Below are 13125 nucleotides of genomic sequence, written 5' to 3'. Positions count from 1 at the left end.
AGAACCGTCCTGCCCTCCGTCTCTGCCCGGGGCTTTCCAGCACAGCCCAGGCTACTGGACTCTGGACGTGTAAACATTGGCCAGAATTCTAAACTGAGGAAGAGACACAGCGAATCCCTAGGTGAGGTCGTCCGGGAAGCGGAGGACGGGAAGGGAACTACAGGATGAAGAGCGATCGTCACGTGTTTCCAGGGCCGCCTTCTGCCCGCCCGCCGTGCGTTCAGCCCTCCCGCCTGGCACGCGCGCCCAGGGCCGCCTCCGGGCCCCCTGAGCTGGCTGGTGCTGCCCGGCTTTTCTCCACTGTCCTATCTGCAAGGCTCTTGCAAGAGTGGACTCTGCGCTCTCCTCGGCAGTGGGCTCAGACCTACCACGCTGGGAAGTGCCTCCTCGCAGCTCCCTGGGAATCTCCTGAGTGGGGTTTGTCGAGGAGCAGGCCCCCTCCTGTGCCTGGGAAATCTGTGGGGCACCAGCGCAGACACCTCGTCCTCTGACAGAGATCCGCAGAGATTGAGTTAAACCTTTGCAACCCCTGTTAACGAGGCACTTGCGATTTTAATAGCTCGTGAAGGAAAATTTCAGTAACGTGCTGTCAGCAGGCCGGGCGGGACGGCGTGGCATTCGGGCTGTTTGTGTAAAGCCGCGTATAGGGAAGAAATTTCCCAGCACGTGGGAGTGGATGGTACAAATATTAGTGCGTTGGTGGGGACCCTCCGTGAAGCTCAGGGCTGCGTCCAGGCCTCGGGGAGGTAGACGGCCACGCGGTGACCCCCGGAGACCTTGTCCTCCCAGCATGGGCTGGGAACTTCTTAGGCACGAAATAGCACCTTTTCTTAATCTTTGACTTCCCTGGGTGATTGGGCCTCACGTGGGAGAGAACTGGGCGTGAGAGCAGACCGAGCCCCATTCGTAACGTGTGCAAGCTCCTTAGAAAGATGCATGTGGTACGGTCAAGGGTGTGATCAGCTTATACCCAGACCCTCCTCCCGCTGCCCCCGCGGTTCCCTCCCTGCCTGTCCCGCTGAGCCCGCCGGGCGTCCCGGTCCCCGCTCACTATTACAGGGGTGAGATGGACCCCCAAATATCTTCACTCTTTATTGCACAACACACTCTCTGTGGAAAGAGTGTGTGTGTGTGTGTGTGTGTGTGTGTGTTGTGTTCGACGTGGGTGAGTACTGGGCTGGCTCTCTTTCCTCCTCAGCTAGTGGCATGATGTTGCCATGGGCTCTCCCTTGTCTGTATAATGAACTAGTTAGTGTCCTCAGCCCCTGGTTCCAATTTCTCATCATCCCACCCCTGACCACACCCCACAGTCGGCAAGCACATTCACGGGTTACACCTGTGCCTTTCTGTTCATAGGTTTTCTTGAAAACTGTATCATTTTCTGTTGGAGTGTTTTTAATAAACGTAAATGGTATCATGTCACACATTTTATTCTGCTTCTCCTGTTATCTGCTTTGGAGTCTGTCTTTGGCGCTCATTCTGATAATGTCTACAAACCCCCATCGCTTCTAGCTGTCGGGAGGGCCCCGTGGCAAGAGATCCTTCCAGAAGTGCCTCGCCGTTCTTCCACGGTGGACGACCAGATTGCTTCCAACCCCCCTACCAAAAGGACACTCAGGGAGATATCCTTGTGCACAGCTAACACGCTCGTGGTGTAGCCCTGGTGGAATGTGAGGGCATTTTTGGAAGCAGGTTTTTGGGTCGTGGAGAATGCATGTGTCCGCACGAGTCAGGAGGGCTGGGTGTCCCCGCAGGGCAGCTCCGGCACCCACGCCACCAGAGCAGACCCAGGTGTCCACAAGGTCACTGGGTGAACTTGGAAGCTGGCCCCCCAGGTCAGCGGAGAAAGCACCGATTCCGCTGAGCCCTCGGTTCTGTTCCCCTTGATTGGTGGGTTTCTGCACCGATACCAATTACCGTCTGGGATGGATTTGGGGTTTGCGTACTGTCAGGCAGAGAGAACACCCTTCTTCATGCTCCTTTCAGGCTGATTTACCATTTTGTGGACCTATGTTCTTTCTTATAAAGTTTAGAGTTTCTTTGAAGGGTCCAACTTGAATTAGTGACACTGCATGGAGTTCATGGGATCGTTTGGGGCTAATTTAAAGCATTTAAAATGTTGTCCTGTGCAAGCCGAGACTTACTCAAATCATTTATATCTTTATTTACTCTTAGAAGTTTTCATTTTGAAGTTGTTTCCAATTTTAATACTGCTGAAAGATATACTGACTGAAGGAGGCATTACTGGACTGCTGGCTTGTAGAATGTCTCTCTATTTGGGTTTTTGTGATGTTTCTTCCTGATTAAATTCGGGTGTCCTCATGATCAAATGCAAGAATACCGTGTAACTGTGGTTGAGATGTACAAAAGAAACCACCCAAAGATTGCATGGGACAAGCTTATACTAAAAAATGTTTCGTTGTTTATCAGCAATTCAAGTTTTACTGGGCATTCTGTATTTCTATTTGTCAAACCTGGAAAGTGTGCACATAAGTGATTCTGTGCCCTACTTGGGGCATCAGAACAAAGGGGACATAATTTTCATAACTCTCTTCAGCTTTGGTAACATGGTTAAGGTGGTGCCTGTCAGGTTTCTCTGCAGCAAAGTTATTATTTTTCTCTTTTTGATTAATGAGGTTATGATGGAGAGATACTTTGAGGCTGTACAAATATCCTATTTTTCACCATACTTTCACCCACTAATTTTAGCATCTACTGATGATTTTTTTTTGCCTGCAAGAATTATGATTGGGGTGTTTACAAAATGGGATTTCCAATGTCCATCACTCCGGTATGTGAGTTGGGATTCTACTGTAAGGAAAAGCTGTACATTCTTCCCCCATTGATTTATTTATTCAATTTTTTTAATATCAGCATGAACTTATGGACATTCGTTTTGTTGTATGGATAATAATCTATTACTACCATTATTGATTGTGTTGCTCAGCTCGCTCCAGATCTGACCATACAAGCTGACTCCTGTGTCCTCTGGATATGCCTCATTATTTCTCAAGCATTTCCTTCCTTCTTCACACCACAACAGTTTCCAGCTCCTCTGGTACTCTCCATGCCCCAGCCCTGGCATTAGCCTTTTTCTTCAAGGAACTCCTGTTCTTTTCATTAGCGAATGCTGTTTAGAAGCCAAATCTTGGAGCTGGTGTAAGATGTCTGTATATATTTCTGAATTTGTGTTCTTATAATAAATCTTATTTTCTAGTTGGACGTTTCAGGTATAGAGAAATGCTCCTTTGTTTTGTAAGATGATCTTATATTTAACAACCTAATTAAAGCTTCTAATTTATTTCAATATCGACCATATTTTCACTTTTAGTTAATCATATCAAATACAAATAATGAGGTCTTATCTCTTTCCTTTCAATTTAACTTGTTTTAATTTTCCTTCCTTATACCATTGGCTAAGGCTGCTATGACGATGTTAAAATATAGCTATGATAGTGATTATTCTTGTTTCCACCCCCAAAACTTAAAGAGAATGCATTTAAAGTTGTTTCTTTATGTATATTTGCTTTAGATTTTTGACATGTAAACTTTGCCTTAAGGAAATCTTCTATAATCTTGTATGCTGAGAGATTTTGTATTAAGTCATCAAATACTTTCTTATGTCATTGACTTGGTGAGATAATCATATAACTTTTCCCTTTTAAACATTTAGTGGGAAAGAGGCATTAATTACTTTTCTGATATTCAATTCTCCTTGAATTTCTGAAATGAACCCTTCTTGATCATGATTTATAATGTTTAAATATAATGTTGGAATCTTTTGACTAAAATTTTATTTAGGATTTTTGAAACTTTATTTTCTTTCCTTATATTACCTTTATTTGATTTTAGAATCAAAATGATACAAGCTTCGTAAAAATGTGCTAGGCAACTTTTTAATCATTCTAGTATTTTATTTTAAAGAATTGTATAGAAAGACTTAACTATTTCTTAAAAGTTTGCCATACCACTAAAAATGTATTAGAATTAATAAACAAATTCAGCAAGTTTATGATACAAAATCAGTACCAAAAAATCATTGTATTTCTATAATATATAAGCAATAAGCAATCTGAAAGTGAAATTAAAATTTCCACTTAGAAAAGCATCAACAAGGATGAAATACTTAAGAATAAATTTAACAGTGGAAGTGTCATTTCATTTATACTGAAAACTACAAAACGCTGTTGAAAAAAAGATCGAAGAAGACCAAAATAAATGGAAAGCTATTCTGTGTCCATGGATAGGAACATATAATGTTAAAATGAAAATATTCCCTACATTTATGTACAATTCAATGCAATCACTATGAAATTCTACCTGACTTTTTAAAGGAACTGACAAGCTGAACTTAAAATTCAAAGGGAAATGGAAGGGACTTCGAATCACAGAAACAATCTTGGTAAAGAACAAATTCAGAGGGTTCAAATTCCCTGGTAATCAAAACGGCGTGGTACCTAAATCAATGGAACAGAACTGAATTAAAAAAAATAAAATCCCTTTTTTAGGGCCCATTGATGAAAGTGTTAAGGCAATTCAATGGGGAAAGAATCATCTTTTCAACAAATGGTGTTGGCTTCTTTGGATACCCACATGTGAAAGAATAATATTAGACCCCTACCTCACACCATACAGAAAAATCAATTCAAGGTGGACCATAGAACTAAATGTAAGAGCTAAAACTATAAAACTCTTCAAAGAAAATATGGCAATAAATCTTTGTGATGTTGGGTTAAGCAATGATTTCTTAGCTATAATATCAAAATCATAAGTGATCAAAGAGAGACTGAAAAGCTGGATGTCATCAGTAGTATAAGCTTTTGTGCTTCAAAGGAGATTGTCAATAAAATGAAAGACAACACATGGGCTGGGAGAAAAATATTGGTAAATCATATAACTGATAAGAGGATTGTGTCCAAAATATATAACAACCCTGACAACTCAAAAATTAAAAGACAACCCAATTTAAAAATGAGCAAAGGGCTTGAATAGTCATTTCTGTGTAAAAGACATATAAGTGACCAGAACACACAACAAAAGAAGCTGAACATTATTAGTCACCAGAAAAATGCAAATAAAAACCATAATGAAATAGTACTTGACATCCACCAAAATGGGTGTCATCAAAAAGACGACAATAGCAGGTGTTGATGTGGAGAAACTGGAACACACATACTTTGTTGGTGGGAATACAAAACGGTGTAACCACTTCAAGAAACAGTTTGTTAGTTTCTAATAATGTAAAATATAGGATTTTCATATGACCCAGCAATTGTATTCCTAAGTACATATCCAAGAGAAATGAACCATATGTCCACACAAAAACTTGCATGCAAACATTCATAGCAGCATCATTCATAATAGCCCCAAAGTGAAAACAACCCGATTTCCGTCAATTAATGAATGGATAAACAAAATGTGGTCTAGCCATAAGATGCAACATTATTTGGCAGCAATAAAAAAATGAATTGCTGGGACGCCTGGGTGGCTCAGTTGGTTAAGCAGCTGCCTTCGGCTCAGGTCATGATCCCAGCGTCCTGGGATCGAGTCCCACATCGGGCTCCTTGCTCATCAGGGAGCCTGCTTCTCCCTCTGCCTCTGCCTGCCATTCTGTCTGCCTGTGCTCGCTCTCTCTCCCTCTCTCTCTCTGACAAATAAATAAATAAAATCTTTAAAAAAAAAAAAAAAATGAATTGCTGATATATGTTACAATGTAGACAAATATTGAACACATTACTCAGAGTAAAAGAAGTGGTCACAAAAGACCACGTATCGTAGACCATTTAAATGTCCAGAAATGTCCAGAAAAAGCAAATCAATGGAGACATAAAGTAGATTATTGTTTGTTCAGGGCTCAGGGTGGGGAGGTAAGGTTGGGGAGGGAAGTGTGAAGTGACTGCTGATGGCTTCTTCGAGGGAGCTGAAAATGTTCTACAAGTAGAATATGTTACATAACTCTGTAAAGACACTAATGCGATTGAATTGTGCACTTTATTTATTTATTTATTTATTTTTAGGGAGACAGAGAAAGAGCAGGGGAGGGGCAGAGGGAGAGGGAGAGGGGATCTAAGGCAACTCCACACCCACAGGGAGCCCCATGTAGGGCTTGATCTCGAGACCCTAAGATCATGACCTGAACTGAAACCAAGAGTCAGATGCTTAACTGACTGTGCCACCCAGGTGCTCCAGTAATTTCTATGTTTCATCCCAATATTATAGTGGAACAAAACCTGAATGACATTGATCCATGTTTGGCCCATTTTTGTAAATGTTATGTGATGGCTCAAGCTGATTGAAGACCTTGTTTGGGCCTTGGACAGCTATGCTTAGATTTTATCTTTTTGTTCTGTCCCTTTTGGGGAAAGATGTGCTAAAGTCTCGTCGAGGGTTGTTGACTTAGCCACTGCTCCCTGAGGTCCTGGCACTTGCTGCTTGTGTGGGCTGAGGTCGTACTTACATTTACTATGGATTTAGCTTCTGGCTCTCTCTGGGCTTTTACCAGCAGGTAATGCCACCCTTCAGATCCTGACAGTATTTTTGGCCTTATACATTCCATTTTGTCGGAAATTCTGATTACTACACAACTTCCCTTCAGTTCATATTTGCTTAGTATAAGATTTTAACCCTTCTATTTTCATTTCTCTGTCTTTTTGTTCTCAGTGTTTTTCTCTTGTGTTTTTGTTTTGTTTTGTTTTATTTTATTTTATTTTTTTTATTTTACTTGACAGAGACCACAAGCAGGCAGAGAGGCAGGCAGAGAGAGAGAGAGGAGGAAGCAGGCTCCCTGCTGAGCAGAGAGCCCAAAGCGGGGCTCGATCCCAGGACCCTGAGATCACAACCTGAGCCGAAGGCAGAGGCCCAACCCACTGAGGCACCCAGGTGCCCCAACTCTTGTGTTCTTTTTAACCCCAGATCTGTCTCTCAGTTGGTGGATTTAACCTATTTTCATTTATCATAATTACTCATAGGAAAAAGCTCACTTCTCGTATCTTACATTTTTAATTTGCTGAATTCCTCCTTTTAGTTTTTGTTTCTGCTTTCTACCATGTGGGCCCAATTTTCTTCTGCCGGCTTGAGCCTTGGCATTTTTGCTTTGACAATTGTCTTCACCTCAAGACAAGTTCTCATGTGCATTGATCTTTACTGACTTTTTTTTTTTTTAAGATTTTATTCATTTATTTGAAAGAGAGAGAAAAAGCGATCAGTGGGGAGGGTCAGAGGGAGAGAGAGAGAGAGAGAGAGAAGAGCAGACTCTCCACTGAGCAGGGAGCCCAAGACAGGACTCCATCCGAGGACCCTGAGATCATGACCTGAGCCGAAGGCAGAGCCTTATACAACTGAGCCCCCCAGGTGTTCCCATGGATCCTCACCGACTTCTTAAGCTTACCAGTGTCTGTGTTTTTCTCCTCACAAGGAAGGAAGTTACCACACTTCCATATCCCGTGGCGTTCTTCCCCCACACCTTCGATGTTGATACTGCCCACGGGTTAGATTCTGGATTCTCCCCAGGAACAAACGTCACCAACATATTTGGCTCCTTTGAATTCCCTGTCTTTTACGGTGATGTCTAGGGGTCTAGCTCTCTTAGGTTTAGGATTTCCCCCCAAATGTTTTCTCACAAAAAATGGGTCTTTGTATGGAAACCCTCGGAGAGTACTTGGGGATTGCCCGACGTGTCTTACATGTGAATGGTAGCTATTCTAGAAATAATATTCTAGGTTCAAATCTGTTTTTCTTTAAATTTTTAAAAATATTGCTCCACTGGGGGCGCCTGGGTGGCTCAGTGGGTTAAGCCGCTGCCTTCGGCTCGGGTCATGATCTCAGGGTCCTGGGATCGAGCCCCGCATCGGGCTCTCTGCTCAGCAGGGAGCCTGCTTCCTCCTCTCTCTCTGCCTGCCTCTCTGTCTACTTGTGATCTCTGTCTGTCAAATAAATAAATAAAATCTTTAAAAAAAAATATTGCTCCACTGTTCTCTTGCAGTCAGCGCTGCTGTTGGGAAGTCCAGTGACAATCGGGGTCCTGCTCTCAGGAGGTGACCTGCTCATTACATACGGATGCTTCCGGAGTGTTCTCTTTGTGTTTGCTGGTCTTAAATTTCACTGCTATATGTCCCTATGTGCCAGTTTTCCTTACTTTTCCATCTTTTTAAAAACTTCTTTGAGTTTTTTTTCTTTCTTTCTCTCCAGGAAATATACCTGCACTATTTTTCCAAACATTCGTTCTGCTCTGGTTTTATTGGTCCCTCCTGGGATTTCTATTGCAGATATTGGTGTTCTTACCGTCATTTCTCCTCTATGCTTTTCTTTGATATTCCCTATCTCTCCAGCCCTTCCTGTAGGTTTCTGAGAAAATGCCTTAATCTTATATTTTCACTCACTAATTCACTCTTCAGCTCTATCTCGTTATTTACCTTCGTTATTATGCCCACGTGCTTTTATCGTTTGTGGTTTTTCAAATTCTTCACTACAGCTCTCAGTCACAATAGTAGTATAAAACGTAAGAAAAGAATAAACTCTGAAGGTAGTTTCCCAGTTAAATGGAAACTTGGTATTTTAAATGTTTTGAAGTCAGAAATTAAGACAAAGGAAAAGCCATGAAATCTGGGTTATATGGGCTTTGGGAAAAGTTGTATAACATCACAACCCTGCGCTTGTTGGGACTTGCTTCACCAGAAACCCGGTCGGTGAGCACCTTGATCTCGGACTTCCAGCCTCCCGAACTATGAGACGTCAAGTCTGTTTCTCAGGCCACCGCTTCCACGGTCTCGGTTACGGCCGTCAGAGCCCGTCAGAGCCCGTCAGAGCGCGCCCTGTGTGCTGGTCATTGTCCCGCCGGGCACCAGCTCCCGCCTGCCACATGGACCCCCGTCCCCTGAGCCAAGCTCTGTGAAGCATCCGGTTCAGATGCTGTCCTGCGGGGAGCGGTGGGCAGTGCCAACCCGAAACAGGAGAGGTGTGCGCTGGAGTCAGGCAGGTACGCAGACTTGGCAGCTGCCCCCAGAAGCAGTGACGCCTCCTCTGCTCTCGGCCGGCCAGACACGCCTCTCAGAGCAAGTCCTCTGGCGTCTGTGATGCCGCTCAAAAGTCTCACCTGAACCCACGTCCTTGCAGGAAAAGCCCAGTTATCCTCGTGTGTGAGTGAGAAGCCCACTCAGGGCTGACAGTGTCAGGGCGCCCCGGGGACATGCCACCTGCTTTCAGGGGTCTTCGTGGTCGCCGGGCGCAGCTGAGCCCAGCGCTCGTATCCCACTTCCCTCGCTAATGACAGACAACTACGGAAAATTAGTTACTGTGTGGCCGTGAAGCGCCACGTGAATATTTTCCCCAGAATATTTCCCGAAAATCTTTAGGAAATGGGGATGTATGAGTCGCCTTTCAGGACGGACATAACTGAGGCGACGCTTCCCAGAGCTTAGTTCTCTGCCACGATCGTGGGATTTCGTGTTTGGATCCTGAGTTTCGCCTGATCTCAGGTGAATCATTTAACCTGCCTGAACCTTAGTGGCTTCCTCTGCAAAATGAGAAAATGACTGTCACCTGCTGTCTAAAACGTGACTCTTGGAACAGCTGGTGCGAAAATGCAGGCGCCGCGCTCGGCGAAGCAAGCTCTGGGGAAGCACCAGGCCGCCCTCGCCTGACCCTCCTCAGGCACTTCAGCGGCTCGCTGGCCGTTCCACACCCGGGAGGGTCCACTGAGCCGCTCTTGGTGTCTGTTGACTCTCTCTTCAAGGTGGAAACATTTCTGGGAGCTGACTTCTTGGATAATGAGAAAACAGTTCATCGTGAATATGTAGTTACCCAACAGTTTGGAGAAGACCGTCCTGGGAGTAGCTGCATCTGGTGAGACCTGGGTGAGCATTTTATCTGCGCCTCTTCCTTTCTCTGTTATTTTGGGAAAACACTGGCTTCCATGAGCCTCCATGTCTACGTCCATGAAGCCGACCCCATCATACCTGTGTGGCGCTTCCTGTGGAGAGTGTGGGAGATTATTTGGGGGCGACCTCGGAGCAGGATCTGCAGGGTGTTTGGCTTCCAGACAGAGCTGGGGCTGTGATCTTGGTATTTTCTGCTCCTCGGAGCAGCATGTGTGCCTGGGCGTCTCCTCTTGCCCTCCTAGACGTTGGCCATCAGGGGGCCCTTGGCCCTCCCAGGGCTGGAACATTGCCTTCTGCATTTTCTAAAGCTTTTGCAACGGTGGGAAGCCGAAAGGTTGGCTGGAAAGACGGGTCAATTTCTCTAACCTGGAAGGCTGGAAAAAGACAATTTGCTGATTCACTGTGTTTGCTAAATAGACAGACTTTTGGTGTTTTGGGCTAAAGATTTATTTAATCTCTTATCACGTAATTAAAGAAGGCACGTTTGCCGTCAGTTCGTGTCTGTTCCACATTGTCCCTCTGTCTTTCCATTCCTTCTGGGAGAGTCCCTTTCCTGGGGGACAACTGTGCACAGGCAACATTTCTGAGCTGTTTTAGGCTTCGAGTTTGACTTGGGGCCATTTGCGGCCAGGACTCGGTTTCAGAAAGCGCGGAGAGGCGGCGGCCAGTCCCCGGGCGGGTCTTGCTCAGGGCATTTGCTTCTTGCCGTCCACTTTGCAGCCCCGGCCCCGACGGTCAGGACGGTCCCAGCTCTGGTTGAGATTTCCTTGTGCCCTTTAGCGGCTGGAACGGTTTTCTGGATAGACTTCGCAGGGGCATGTGGAGCTCCCACGCGTGGGCTGTCAGAAACTGGCAACCCCCTGCCCGTCGCGCAGCTGCACCCGAGGAGGACCAGGGTGACAACGACCCCTCCCACCGCGGACTCGCTTTGCTCGTTAATTCGTCGACGTACGGCTTGTTTTTCTGTGGCTCAGTGTGACATTCGTACCTACAAAAAGGCAAGTGTGTGAGAATGCTTTTGGAGCCAAATCCATTTTTGCAAAGGTAATGATGTTCTAAAATTGGAAAAAGTGCAACTCAAGCAAAAAGAAATGAAATAAACCCTAAAAGGACTGAATTCTTTTTCTTTCTAGATCTTTGGAGCAGTAAAGTTTTTTTCAAATGTGCTATCAGATTGCTTCCATTATTTAAAAATATTTTTAACACAGGAAAAAGTTAATAAGTATCATGTTTTATATTTCGCAATGTTACCCGACCGTCTTCCGCTGTTCCAGATGTTGGCTCCGCTGTGCAACTAGGCGTATGGTTTAAAATGGATCCTACATAAGGATTCATTCTGAAGCCCAGAGAAGACTCGCAGGCCCAGCGAGGGCCATGTATGTTGCCGCAGGAACACTATGCGAACATGCACCGGGTTTGAACACTGCAGAAATCACAGGGAATAATTCACAGATTCTAACTGTGAATAAGAGGGAAACCGAGACTTTTAAATGTCATGTTGATATTTGTATAAATGCGGAGTTGGGGGGTAAAGCAACTACAAGAAAACACTCCAGAGCTGTTCTACCTTGTGCCAGGCCCACCTAAGCAGGCAGGAGGAAGAGTCCAGAAGGACTGGCTGGGCTCCTCGCTCTGTGTGCCTTGAAGAATGTATGTCTACGAGAAAATGCCAGGAAGAGAAATCTGCTGTTCTCTCCAGGTGCAAACGGATTTCTGAACGAGCACCATCCTGTGTGCCCTAGCCTTCCTTCACTCCCTGCCTCTCGGGGAGGATGGAGCGGGGGTTTTTGACATCAGTCATTTCTAAATACCAGCAAGGAAGGCAGGAGAATGTTCTCCTTGGGGGACTATAGGGGTCGCTGAAAGGGCCAGGGGCCCGAGAACGTTCAAGTTTGGGCCTGCCTGTAATTGCTCAGCTGGCGTGGCCCGGAAGCCCACCTCTGCCTGGTCTACAGGGAGAACCTGAATGGGGGCAAATTCGCAGCATGACAATGTGGTGCCTGCAGACCGGGGCTGGGCTCTAAGAGATGTCTTGGGAGAGAGGGACTTGGTCCTTTCCCCTGTGCCCCTGGGGAGCCCCACTTAGGAGTCTTCTCTGCCCTCCTCTGGCTTTCTGGTTGACCCTGATCTCCAGGGGCCCTCGTCTCTCTCCATTCTCTGAACGAATATAAACCTGTCGCTTGTGACAAATAACGCACACATTTAAAACAACCACGGAGTAGTTTCCGAAAAGGCTGAGACTCTAAAAGAAAAACAAGGTGTGCAGCTAGTTTGTGCGAGGTAATGGCCCAACGTGGAGGACATCACAGGAATCTGATGGCCCTTGGATGGGGACATCTTAACCTTCCCCAGGGTCGTTAACATTTGGTACCCATGTCTCTCTAAATAGCAGCTCGTGCACTCGTAAGCAGGGGTGCAGAGTGAGTCGGAAAGTGTGAAGAGAGCAAGGAGCCTTGACTGCTTGCAGGAGCAGAGGGAACCAGCAGGGGCTGTGGGAAGAGGCTCCGTAGTGTCAGCGGCTGATGCCCATGGGGGATATGATGAGCTTGTTCGAACCATTCTTAGAGCTTTCAGGGAAGTGAGGCCCACTCCAAGGGAGCAAACAGGCTCTGGGTTTGGTGCCGGTATGAGGAGGTTTTTGGGAGGAGACCATGTCCATGGGAGCAGAGTGGAGAGGGGAACGTGCCCTGACGCGATCTGAGGCCCTCCAAGAATTGCCAGATGCCAAGGCACACAGATTCTTGGGCTTTAGTTTTAGGTCTTATGTCATGGCTAAGAGCAGGGAGTGTGTCATTTCTGGTCACACAGGAGTCCGAGGTCAGCACTGGGATGAGATGGATAGAAAGGAGGGAGCCACGTGCGTATGCAGTGCTCTTGGGCAGCCCACCCAGCTTGTGTCTCCAATGGCTCTGCAACAAGGGGATGGGGTTGATGAGGTAGGTGGGAAGGGCTGAGCAAAATGAGGGTAAAGCTACACCTCTTGCTTTGTAGGCTGGATTAGCCCTGAGCTTCTAGTTAGAGGCCTTCAGTGAATATGCTGGGAAAACTGGAGTTCGGGGAGGCAAGAAAAAGGCCCATGGAGGAAAGCTTATTTTTCTGGTGGAAAGACCTGGATTAGGAATTAGAACATTCAACTTCATTTCACCCCAAGGAAGGCACGCATCCCCAAGTCACTGTTTGCTAATCCGCAAAGGGAAATCATAGCAATACCAGCCCACTCATGAGAGTAAAATGAAACAGTAGACGGGGA

This window comes from Lutra lutra, chromosome 12 (genome assembly GCF_902655055.1).
Source record: "Lutra lutra chromosome 12, mLutLut1.2, whole genome shotgun sequence".
NCBI lineage: Eukaryota > Metazoa > Chordata > Mammalia > Carnivora > Mustelidae > Lutra > Lutra lutra.
This window is presented reverse-complemented; position numbering follows the sequence as displayed.